This window comes from Columba livia, chromosome 2, assembly GCF_036013475.1.
Source record: "Columba livia isolate bColLiv1 breed racing homer chromosome 2, bColLiv1.pat.W.v2, whole genome shotgun sequence".
NCBI classification, from domain to species: Eukaryota; Metazoa; Chordata; class Aves; order Columbiformes; family Columbidae; genus Columba; species Columba livia.
In genome coordinates this window covers 61,385,297-61,398,227 of record NC_088603.1, presented here as the reverse complement: position 1 = coordinate 61,398,227, position 12,931 = coordinate 61,385,297, and the positions used below count along the sequence as shown (strand labels likewise).

The following is a 12,931-nucleotide window of genomic DNA, read 5'->3' as shown; positions in this document are numbered from 1 at the left end:
TTGCTGTGCGTCTTTCCTCGGGCGACAGTGAAGCATTTGCCATAGGAGAAAGGGACCACGGAGCAGCATTCAGTGCTGCCTGCGACTGGCTTTGTTCCTTTCCTAGCAGAGCTCCCTTGCATCTGTCCGCATGAGAAATGCAGGACTGTGCAACACGCGGAGCCTTGACAAGAAACAGCACAGCTGTGCACTCCCTCCAGCTTTTAAACATGAATGGAGCCTGCTGCAAGGCACACGCATGTGGACAGACAAACGATTGTAGGCGCAAATGCTTTCATGCACAGGGTCGTCCAGGAACAGGCATGTATCTGCAGATACAGTCCAAAAGTGTATTCTCTGCAGCCACGTATGCCTGTGTGCAGTACGCTATACGTCAACAAACGCGTATAGCCTCAAGCCTGTACACCCTATTGGACCATCTCACAAGTGTGTACAAACACGGGACCCCGTTCAAAATTTTGCACCAGTACCATCGTGTATGAACATGCAAGCACTTCAATGTCTGGGCAGACTGACAAATTTCTATGCAGATGTTTGATACACGAATGGCTACACGTGCAGCCATATCACACAAGCTCTGCTGTTCTTTTGCTAAATGACCTTTGGAAGTGTTTCTCGGGTAGATCTACCTCTCAGATTTTTTCTGGTATAACTGTGAAAAGTCAGCGCAGGGAAACCGTCTACATCAAACACATTTCAATCCTGCCTTGTTTTGCCTTTGTCTCCTCTGCCTAGATGATTCCAGTTTTCTCTGTTCACTTGAGGTGTCATGATTGTTCTGTTGCACACACGCACAACCAACACACACAAAGTGTCAACAGACACACTCAGTTGAGCTCACCGCCAGTGCAGATGCACATAGGAGATGAAATAAACACCCATGCTTGTGGAGAGAAAGACATACTCACATGCGGGTGGAGAAAGGGATTGATTCAGCAGGCGCTAAGGCACACAGACTTTCAGGGACACTGTCTCCACAAGCACTGGGTCAAGTCTGCAGGTATCCTAGACACTGATTGTCGTGCCACCACCTGTGACTGTGTGTCTGTGTGACTGTCTCGGTGTGTGCACACGCCATTACGTTGTCACTTATGAACAGCAACAACCCGTGTCCATGCTAAAACTACCTGTTAAAAACGCGTCTCCGTGTGTGGTGGTAAACAATCGAGTGTGCATGTTCAGACAGCGGCTTATTATCAGAGGTGCTTACAGACACACTTCTGAAAGTCCCGCATTCAAAGACTTAATGCATGTACAACCACTTGCACCAGTGTACGTAATCACAAATGTAGAGGGAAGTGTTTAATGGCACTGAAGCACCATGTTTGGCTACAAGCATTTGTCACAAACAAGGTTGTGAACACATACTCTGCAGTTTCTTTCTCTCTTTCAGCTGTGCTGTTTGCTGGAAAGGTTTCGCATGTATCTAGATGCACAGTCCTGCATTTCTCCTGTGGACACAAGCAAGGGAGCTGTCCTAGTAAAGAATCAGAGAAAGACATAGGCAGAACTGAATGCTGTGCCATGGTACTTCTCTCGCCTGGCAAATGTTTCACAGTCACCTTTGAAAGGATGCTTAGTAATCCATCTACAAGAGAAACGAAACAGAACATGTCATAATGAGAAAGAACAACAGAGCATCTCTGCACAAGCTTGTCCCCGATATAGAGCTGAGGGCAAACATTTGTGTGCTTGTGAGAGAGCAAGGGTCTCCCCTGTAACTGTTTGGTAGTTTTGTAGAGTTGCAGGCGGTGGCACAACTATCAACGTCTAGCATACCTGCAGACATGACCCGGTGCGTGTGGAGACAGTGTCCCTGAATGTCTTTGTGCGTAAGCGCCTGCTGAATCTATCCGTCTCGCCACACGCACGTGAGTACACGTCTTTCTCTCAACAAGCACGTGCGTTAATGTTGCTGCCTATGATCATCCACACTGGTGTTGAGCTCAACTGAGTGTGTCTGCTGACATTTTGATTGTGTTGGTTGTGCCTGTGTGCAACAGAACAATCATGACTCTTCAAGTGAGGAGAGGAAAGGAGAATAATCTAGGTAGAGGCAACAAAGCAAAAGCAAGGCATGATTGGAGTCTGCTAGGCAGAGACGGTTTCTGTGCGCTGCCTTTTCACAGTTACACGGCAGATCTGCTTCTGTGAGCAAAAGTCCCTCCATGTAAGTTCAAGACGTCACATACTTGTGCAAGTGGTTGTACATGTACAATATTTGAATGCGCCACTTTTGGAAGAGTGCCTGGACATTTCCAAACCCTGTAGCACCTGTCCTAAAAAAGCTGGTGCTTCTGTGACTGCATATATGCAAATTCATGTGTCTGTGTGAGTACAGAGGTCTGCGTACAAATTTGCATGTGCAGAAAAAGGCAAAGTGGTCTGCTTTACTCTGGGTGTGCACACGCCATTGCGTTGTTGCTTATGAAGAGCGACAACCTGTGTCCATGCAAAACAACTTGTTTTCTTCTAATGAGCTTTTAAAAAGCGGATGATTGAGGAAACAGATATTTCAAGCAATATCAAAGAAGAAACCGCTGACTGACAAAAAAAAAAAGCGCTTGGAAGGCAGCTCTGGTTCTCTTTCTGTAATATATCATTTCTGTGCTGTCATCCGGAGGGGTCTCCAAGGCAGCCAAGATACTTATTTTGTGCAGCCAGAGCAATTTTGAAATTAAGGTGATAATCTTTCAGCTTGCCCTTGGACAGCTAGACTGCGTAAGTGGAGATAAAACTTGTGGTTTTGTTTTTTTAAGAGAATATTATTCCCCTGGCTTCTCTGACCCACCCCCCACCCTTAATCTGCTAGCAGTCATCTTCATGGAAGGCAATGAAAGGAAATGGAAAAAGCAGTCATGTCACAATGACCAAGGCAGATTTTTGTAGTTTATCAAGATTACTGAAAGGCAAGAGGAATCCCTTTCCTGCTCACAAGAGCTTCTCATTTAGATACATGGAGAATAATTTTTTCTTCTCCTTTGGGAGGTGCTCAATCACTTCTCCCCAGACTTGGTTCATCCATATAGTTCTCACAAGGCAAGTGTGATGGTGAAGTTTTGAAATCTTTGCTGATTTGAACTTCACTTATGCCTGAGGAGAGGTTGTTAAATTCAGAAAGAATTTATCGCCCTCTTCTTCCCAGCAAAGGCTGCTCAGATCTGTGGGCTTTAGCAGAGATTAACTGGAGCAGTATGAGAACACCAGCGCACCACTGGTTCCTCACTAAGAGGAAGGAATTACTTCGAATGTGCCAAGTTCTAGAATCGTGCTGAAAGCCTTTGGGCTTTCACTTGGCCAACAAAGGCCTCTAGGAACTTGGGAAAGACACCTAAATTGTAATCTTTTTCAGTTTACTATCTGGAAAACAGAAATTCAGGTCTCCCTGCAGGAACAAAACTATGTTTCTGGTGGGGGATGGAGACAGGGGTGTGAGTATTGGCAAAATGGGTTTGGCCAGTTTTGGTGGCTGAATGTCCTGCCACCTGGTGTGGCATGAGCTTCTCTCTGCTGCTGCTTTGGTGGTTTTAGACCCCATGTGGAGCTGATTTAACTTTCAGAAAACTAAGAAAAGAAATAGCAGTGTAATTTCATCCTGTCTGGAGACCCTACAGAAGGTAACCAGGGGAATTCAGACTGAATCAGTGTGCTTCCTGACACTTTGCACCTCTGTTCCCCCAGGACATTGCACCAAACTCCAGCGAGGTTTCTCCCCTGGCCCCACGGAGGGATGTGGCATTGTCACCATGTGCACAGTGCTGGTCTGGCTGCTCAGCCCTGGACCCGGCTCTGCCTTGCCATCCCCTCTGCAGTATCATGACTGCATCTGCAGCTGAGACTCTTTTCCAGATGGTTGTGGGGGAAAAGCAATTCAGTGTTGCAGCTTCATCAGCCCTGCCTGCAGAGCAACCCTGGCTGGTTTTGCTTCATTTCCCTCTGCCTGCCAAGCCACTCTCTTGCAGAAACATGGCCCTTGATGTTTAATCCTGTACAAAGTGTGTGTGCTTTAATCCTCAATACTCCAACCTAAGTCTTTGAGTCGCAAATAAGGGCAGCAGTTCAACCCCTGTTCCTAGTGTGTTTAGGTTATGCACTTTTTACAGCTCTTTAAAAATAATTTTAAAAGCCACTCCTGTCTCAACTTTGCTTTTGGGTACCCAGGATTTGGCCACCATGACCCTCACCATCCTCGAAGATTTGCGTGTTGTACTAAGAGCCACCAGGGAAGAAGTGGCAGCTGAGCACCTATTCCGACTCCTCTGAAGGCTTTGCAGGTGACGTTTGCTTGCAGTATTAGCCCACCTGATGTGCAAACCTGTTTACAGTGAAGAAACTGCAGAGAAGGGGATGTTTTGTGGTCCACTGTGTTCATCAGCAGTACAATGGAAGAGGAGTTGCTGACAGCTGAGTTATAAACACAAAAAACCCAGCTGTTAGAAAACAGTTTCAAATGCAGAAATGACCCAAACTCCAGGAAAACTAATATCTACCCATATTTAAGCAGCAGGTGACAACATTCTCTGCCTTATGAAATTCAGCTGATGGGTTCACAAAGGGTTTAAATTTCCTCCTCTGGGAGCAGGAGAAACTTCAGGCTCTGTTAGCAGCCTCTGTCTTTCTCAGGAGCACCTTGCCAATGCCTCAGATAAAAATCTTAGAATCACAGTAGGGAAGCACCTTGAGTTTAGACCTGTGGTTCCTGTTTAGGGAAGGTGTTTTGTTCCCCAGTGTCTTTCAGTGGGCACAGCCTGAAGAGAGCTGGTGATGTGTGAGTGTGTGCAGAAGTGCCTCAACATGCACTGAGACATGCTTTCCCTATGTGGTGGCCTTAGTAGGTTTGGGAAAGGTGCAGAAAAAAGCTTTTCCTGAATACAGGGATGTGCATGGATATGTGTTTTAATGGTTTCTCAAAGGGGCAATTTAGGAAAACATCTCCACTTTCCTGTTCCCAGCACGTCCCTGCATGGCAGCTTAGTGACAGCTCACTTCCAGGACCTTCCTCCTCTTCCTCCTGCCTTAGTTTCCCCAGTCTCCTGCCTGCCTTTCCCATGGCCACACCCTGCTTCCCCAGCCCTGGTCTCTCCTTCTGCTCCTACAGTGACTGCAGAAAAAGACCCTATGGGTCTGCCCCCACCCCAGACCCCCCATGGCCTCATGCCCCCTCCCATGCTGTCTTGCCCTTCTCCTCCACCTCTCCACCATCCCCTCCTGCCGTTTACCTCATCTCCCTTTTCCACCATACAAGAGCTCCTTGTACTGAGGTTTTTGTTGTTCTGGTGAGCAAGGGGATAATGAGGTAAAGCCAGTGAGTAATTCCCATACTGGGTGAGCAGTGTTCAGCCCTCATGTTCATGGCTGTTCCTCTTGCACTTTGGCTCTCCACTTGGTTTCTCCAGCCGACGGGTGCATGGATTGTTCAGCTGCCACAGCTGAGAGAGTCTCTGGGCTGCAGAGAGGGGTGTCCTGGTGGGGCAAAGCAAAGCTGTAGTCCCATGCATTTGGGATGCACTGGATTGCAAGCTGGATATTCGTGCTGCATGAATTTTAAAAGTGTGACTTGGTGTTGCTCATGTTGCCTTTAACGGTGCATCAAGTTTCTGTTTTACAGGATGTTGCTGCTACTGTTCTTCTTTCTGGCTCCCACCACTAAATCTCAGCATCCTCCTGAAGTCTCGTGTTGGCCTTAGTGAGTCACAAGCAAACCACTTTAAATATAATTTCAAGTTTTGCCTTGAAATGTCCTGGCTCCCCATTGATATCACAGCAAGTAGACCTGAGATACACTGGCTCCACCAGGTATAGGTCTTCAGCTTTACTGCCATCCTTGGGACCACGAACTCATAGCTAGTCCACAGCTGATAACTCGAGCATCTTTTAACCTCAACATCTAGAAAAGCTGCTCTAAACCCACGGAGTTGCTTCACTGTTTGTTTCTGTATGGTCCATCCACTGCATTGCTCAGCTGCAGGCTGGTGGGATGGGGAAGGACGTTTGGGACTAATCCCAAAAGGGAGAAGGCTAAAGCTAATTTTTAAATGGGAGCTACTTGAAGAAGTCTAAAATTATAGCACTCCTGGCACATGACAGGCGAAGGGCCCAGGGTCCAGATAGTGTGGTTTAATGGTGTTATTTCTAATTAATCAAAGAGAATGCTACTTAAATTATTTTATGTGCTGCCTTCACCTTATATCTGTTGTTCTTATGAGACATACTCAGTCTCTACTGTCCAGCTCTTCCATGCTTCTGGCTAGCAAAAGCAAAATGGTCACGGTATTAGGCATGAGGTAGCTGGTGATGTCCAGAAATGCAGTGATTTTAAACAAACTAGCAAAAATCCAAAACCCCCAACAAAATCCCCTTCTGACCGTGGTGCGATTTTGTCTGGTACTTCCAGATTTCAAATCTGTGAGTAGCTGCTTATGGTGAAGTAGGTAAGCTGCTGCATAGAATGGTGCAAAATCTACATCATGAGGTTGACCTCTTAAAAAAAAAGGATAAAAATATTCAGTAAAAAATACATTCTGCAAAGTTTTCTTGTTTGGATCATGGGTGGATAATGTTGAGGGCCAGAGGTAAGGGACACATTGTTTAAAATGTAGAGAAACTAACAAAATAAGGGAGACTATTATGGAGAAAGAAGCAGCCAGAAAATTAAGTCAGATCACAAGTTTTTAGTAAAACAGAAGATCATCTCTGTAGCTGTGCAGACAGTAAATGCTAGCCCAGAAATTCCTGGAAATAGTGCAAGAGGCACACATGACACCAGTTTAAAAGATACTAAAAAATTTCTCTCCATAAAGACAGATGGTCAATAGTAGATGCTTGAAAGCCTGGGGAGTTTCATTTGATATGGGTGAGGAGACCAGTTTATTAAGTCACAAAGTGATTATAAGTAGTGGGGTTCATCATGGGCATTGGTAATAGGCTTCTACTTACTATTCTTCATCTGCTCTTGTCAAGGTTATCATTCTGTCATGTGATTCGTATTGCTCTTTGATCAGTTTTTTTCATTAGCCTCAAACTCTTTTAAAATCTTCTTACTGTTAATGTTGTTTTTTCTAAATATTGGGTTTACATGTCTTTCGATCTTTCCATCTACAAGAACAATCCCCATCCACATGAAGCTACGGAAATGCAGTTGCATGGAGAAAGCATGCAAAAAAACAGCCCCATTTACTTAGAAATTTAACTTCCCATGGCCAGAAAAGGCCTGAGCTTAGCACCTGCTCCTTCCTACTCAATGATTTCAGTTCCTCTTCCATGCGCTTTTCCTGCATCAGCATTTGTAATTCATAGTCCTGGCTGGATGTGATGGTTCCATTTGGTGGGAGTCTGGAGGAGCTGGATCAAGCCCGGGCTTATGGCAGAGAACGTGATCCATGCACGTCTGCCTGAGCACCCAGGCTGCATCTGTGCCCATGGATGCAGAGAAGACTGGCTACTGTCTTTGCAAAATGGCTGTCTGTCACTTTTGGAAGGGCCTGGAGACCAGGGAAGGCCCCCGTGAGTGGAGAAAGGTTGATGGCACACCGGGTATCAAAAACCACTGGAAGGATCCTTATGCAATTCATCAAGGACAAGCACCAAGTGCTGCAACTGGGAAGGATTAAACCCTGACAGTGATACTGGGGAGGGACTGGCCAGGGAGCAGCTCTGTGGGAAAGGCCTGGGAGTGGTGGGACAGGAGCTGAGCTTGAGCTCTCACTGTGCCCTGACAGTGATGGAGACCAGCAGCATCCCTCCCTAAGTCCAGGAGCATGGTCCATAGTTTGAGGGAAGGTGTGATCTTCCTCGGCACTCATGAGACCACCTGACAGTGTTCCTGCTGACTCTATGTGCACTTAAAAGAAATAAAAAACACACAGAAAATGTAATTGCCTTATAAAGGTATCTTGTGACTCAGAAACAAAGATTTTTAATGCTGCTTGAAGTGCTAATTGAGACTGATGTCTCCAAAACAGCAAGTTGTTCTGTACGTCTTTATAAGAGGGACATGGACTTGCTGGAGAGGGTCAATAGGAGGTCACAAAGTTGATTAGAGGGCTGGAACATCTCTCCTATGAGGACAGGCTGAGAGAGCTGGGGTTGTTCAGTCTGGAGAATAGAAGGCTCTGGGGAGACCTTACAGAAGCCTTCCAGTACCTAAAGGGGAAAAGCTGGAGAAGGATTTTTCACCAGAACATGTAGTGATAGGATGAGGGGTAATAGCTTAAAACTGAATGAGCGTAGATTTAGAGGAGATACAGGGAAGAGAAATTCTTCTCCATGAGGGTGGTGAGGCACTGGAACAGGTTGCCCAGAAAACCTGTGGATGCTCCATCCCTGGGAGTGTTCAAGGCCAGGTTGGAGGAGGCTTTGAGCAACCTGGTCTAGTGGAAGGTGTCCCTGTCCATGGCAAGGGAGTTGGAACTAGATGATCTTTAAAGCCCCTGCCAACCCAAACCATTCTATCATTGATGTGAGTTTATGTAGAGATACCGTTTGCTTATATATGGGATAAAAGAGCTGGGCCTGATTTTGCACAGTGAATAAGAATATGCCTCAGCAGCTGGTGACCCCGCCGGCCATGACATCATCCCATGACTGAGCTGGGTTTCCTGAGCTCCTAGGGTAGCTCTCAGCCATTTCAGATAATTGCCTCATTACTGGCAAGTTTCCCCTGCTTTCCTGCGGGAGGTTTGCTTGCATTTGCTGCTGAGATTACACCCATGCTGCTGCAGGGCCTCCTGGGTGACTGACCCAGCAGCTACCCCAGGGAGGGCAATGCCCTTTGGGGAGGCCAAGGCCATGGCCAGGAGAGTCATGTGGGAGGCATGACTCTCTCCTCTCCAGGCCCCTGGAGCAGCCCCACAACCCCTTGGCTGCAGGGAGAGCACAGATGTTCAGACGAGCATCCACGAGTTGCTTCTTGGGGATTTTATGTCACAGTGTCTGAGTGGCACTTGCGCCTAATCCCTGTGGAAAGGCAGCTGCAGTGCCAGATGTTACAAATCCACTGACATAATTCAGGATCTAGGGGCTGGTGCCTGACATCCCTGCTGCATTTCATAGAACTGTAGAATCATTTTGGTTGGAAGAAACACTCAAGATCATTGAGTCCAACCATAATCTAACTCTGGCACTTAACTATGTCCCTAAGAACCTCATGTACATGCCTTTTAAATACCTTCAGGGGTGGTAACTCAACCACTTCCCTGGGTAGCCTGTTCCAAAGCCTGACAACCCTTTCTGTGAATAAATTTTTACTCATATCTATTCTAAACCTCCCCTGGTGCAACTTGAGGCCATTTCCTCTTGTCCTATTACTTGCTACTTGTGAGAAGAGACCAACACCCTCCATGCTACAGCCTTCTCTCAGGTAGTTGTAAACAGTGATAAGATCTCCCCTCAGCCTCCTTTTCTCCAGGCTAAACAGCCCCAGTTCCCTCAGCTGTTCCTCATCAGACTTGTTCTCCAGCTTCATCACCCTCCTCTGAACTCCCTCCAGCACCTCAATGTCTTTCCTGTAGCGAGGGGCCCAATACTGAACCTAGTATTTGAGGTGGGGCCTTACAGCTCCGCGTACAACAGGGCAATCACTTCCCTAGACCTGCTGGCCACACTATTCTTGATACTTTCCTGGCATCCTGAAGCAGCAGCCACTGCAGGCAGGAGCATCCACCTCAGCTTTGGGCCCCTGCAGAGCACCTTGTTCCCAGGCACCACTGTGCCAATTGTATCTGGACAGGGCAGCTGTGCCCAAATTTTCAACCAGCAGCAGCCCACCTGTGGTGTCAGCTGTGCTCTGGCTCCTGCTGAGCAGCAGAGGATGGGCACATGACTTGGTTTTCAGCTTGCTGAGATGATTTGTTGCATGCTGTGAAGGGACAGCATGCTGAGTTTTCATTGAGGCATTTCTGTCAGGGATATTAACTCTCTGCTGGTTCAAGCCAAGTGCTTTGAGTGGCTCTCGTTGTTGTCTTAAAACCAGAGATATCCTTATGAATATATCAAGGAGGCTGAAAAGGTCTTTGCTCTCCAGCATAATTTGTTGTTGCCCACACACCGAGCACCTTCCTTCCTACCACAGCCTTGCCAGCATTTGGCTTTGTCCAAAGGAGAGTCAGGAGGTTGCATGCTTTTTCCTCAGGTGACCATCACTTTGTCAAACAAGAGTTTGAGCCCATTGGAACCCCAAGAGATTTCATGCACCCTGGATTTTTTTTTTTATACATGCCAAGAAATTTGATGAGTTATGGGTCAGGCACTGAGGAGCAGGTGTGCAGGCAGACCTTCAGACCTGGACTACTTGCAGGTGGCAAGATGTTGATGAATTAGCTGTGCATAAAGCACTGTCTACCTTTTCTGCCCAGACTGTATCCAGGATCAGCCCAAGCGCTAAGCGCTGCCAGGGATGGGGAGGGCTCAGGGGAAATGTCACTGGCACTGAAGAGGCAGAAATGCCAGTGACTTCCAGTTTGTTCCAGACCTTCAGGTGTCTCCTCTGACTCTGAGCTGAACCAAATGGAAATTAAGTCTCTGTCACATGCAAAATCACCTGCTGACTGAAAAGCTAGAGGCTTTGCTTGCTCTCTTGGCTCTTATCCAACTGCAATTTATTTCATTTTTTCAGGTGGAAAAGAGCGACCTGTTACCTTGGCCCAGACCCAGTCTCAACAATGTCTCTTCTGCCTGTGTGGGAACTCAGCTGAAGGTATTTTTCTTTATATACTAAGGCAGGGTACTGCTGCCATGTGTCTGGCCTGCTCTAACAGGTCTGCTGGGGAAAGCAGTGGCTCCCAGCTCTGCAGAGAAGATCCCCAGACCCAACCTGGACCATGGGACACTTCTATTTCAATTGCCTCATTTTCTGTTTCACCACACCAAGTTACTTCAGACCAGATTTCCCAGGTCCAAAAATGCTGGTGGAAGAAAGTGCTCCGTGTGGTTTTCATCAAAGGCTTGGCCAACCCTGATCATGGGTTGTCACTGGAAGCTGTGCTAGCATCCAGACGTGCCCACTTGCTGCTTCCAGGCAAGCAAAACCCTCCTCACCTCTGAATATTGATGCCAGTGTGCCAGGGATGCCCACAGAGATTTTTCTGCATAAAAACTGACTGGAAGGGTGGAAATGCATGTGAAGCTCCAAGTGGCTGTCAGGCAGGGTTCAGTCCCCCAGTAGCTCCCTCAAGGCTTGGTTTTCTCTGTCACACAATGGAGAGCAGTGGCATGGGGATGCTGAGGCAGGGTTTTAGCTGCTGAACGCTGCTGGAAGTCCATCTTCCTGTCTCACACTTGCTGGTTTTTGGCCAGCTCTGCATTTGTCTGAGTCCTCAAGAGCCTGACTCTGGGTTTAGGGGCTTGGGCATGCATGGAAAAGGACTCTGCATAGCAGAATAGCTGTGGTCAGCCTCCACACATGGTTTATCTCAAAAAACCCGAAACAACAACAAACAAACAAATCCCACCAAAAAAAACACCATGATCTTGCATTATTTTTGTCCTCAATTTGCATTTGCTGTCACAGAATCACAGAATGTTAGGGATTGGAAGGGACCTTGAAATATCATCTAGTCCAATTCCCCCGCCACAGCAGGAACACTTAAGTGAGGTTACACAGGAATGTGTCCAGGAGGGTTTTGAATGTCTCCAGAGAAGAAGACTCCACAACCTCCCTGGGCAGCCTGTTCCAGTGCTCCATTACCCTCACTGTGAAGAAGTTTCTTCTCAAATTTAAATGGAACCTCCTGTGTTCCAGTTTGAACCCATTACCCCTTATCTTACCATTGGTTTTCACTGAGAAGAGCCTGGCTCCATCCTCATGACACTCACCCTGTATATATTTATAAACATTAATGAGACAGACCCTCAGTCTCCTCTTCTCCAAGCTAAAGAGACCCAGCTCCCTCAGCTGTTCCTCATAATCTTCCCTCCTAATCTTCTCTGCTGTTGCTTACAGAAGCACTGAGGGGGGGATTTCAAGCACCCAGCTGTGGATCTGACCCTGAAGACTAAATCTCCCTGAGAAGCACCATGGTTGGGTCAGCTGTGGGCTCCCTGGGCATCAGGAGCTGGAAATTGGCAATCCTGGTTATGGGCCGGCTCCTGTTCCTGGCTCACAGTGGACACTGGTGACCAGCTCATGCTGCAGAGGCACCAGCTCTCCCACCTGGAACGCCAAGGGAGGGAGGCAAAAACACCTCTTCAGTCACATGCTTGCGAGATTCCTGTATGGAAGATGCTAAAAATGGAACGATGGCTTTGTGCAGTTGGGATTCTTGGCGATGTTGTCAGCAATTAGTCTTCCTCCTAGCTTTGCACCCAAATGTCAACATTGGGTTAGGGCTGGGGAGAGAAAGCAGTGCAGCCCCAGGACTGTGTGCCAGGACCTGTGTGGGAAAACGTGCCTATTTCCGGCTTTCTTCCTGCCAGAAAGTCTGTGCGGGCAAAGAGGGTGCCCTGAAAGCGAGGCTCCGTTCCCTGGAATCACGAGGGTGGCCAGGAGCAGAGCAAAGGCAGGGCTGGACCAGCCTCCACTGGTTTAGGACACTGATGCTTTATATGAGAAAGGGTATTTTGATAGTCAGAAGTGGTCTGAACAGACTCATCCCATGCATATAACAAAAGGAAACTTCCAAGGAAATAGTCTAGCAGGGAAAAGCTGCTTTATTTTTTCCCCGCAGGGTGGGAAAATCTACCCTCCCAGAGCTGCTGGTGCTTTTGACTTTCCTGAAGCAGCACATCAGTTTGTGACACCCCAGGAAATGCCTGGGAGTGAAGAGGAGTTTGCCCTGCCTGGGAAGAAAGATGCTCAGCAAACGCAGAGGTTGCACATCTCTGGATTGTTGCCTAAAATGAGGAAAAATGAGGGATGCTACACGTATTACAGGCAAACCTGGAGTAAAAGTTTGGGAAAACCTTTTACGTAGGAAACCAAGAGAGCCGTGGAGTT

At 47.3% G+C, this 12,931-nt stretch overlaps 1 long non-coding RNA gene across 1 annotated transcript; it reads left to right on the top strand.

Annotated features, from left to right (window-relative positions):
• Window positions 1-1,656: 1,656 nt before the first annotated feature.
• On the top strand, window positions 1,657-10,749 carry LOC110364474 (uncharacterized). Its single transcript, XR_002423266.2, has 3 exons — window positions 1,657-1,871; window positions 4,162-4,274; window positions 10,613-10,749. It is a non-coding gene; the product is annotated as an uncharacterized LOC110364474 (long non-coding RNA).
• Window positions 10,750-12,931: the final 2,182 nt, after the last annotated feature.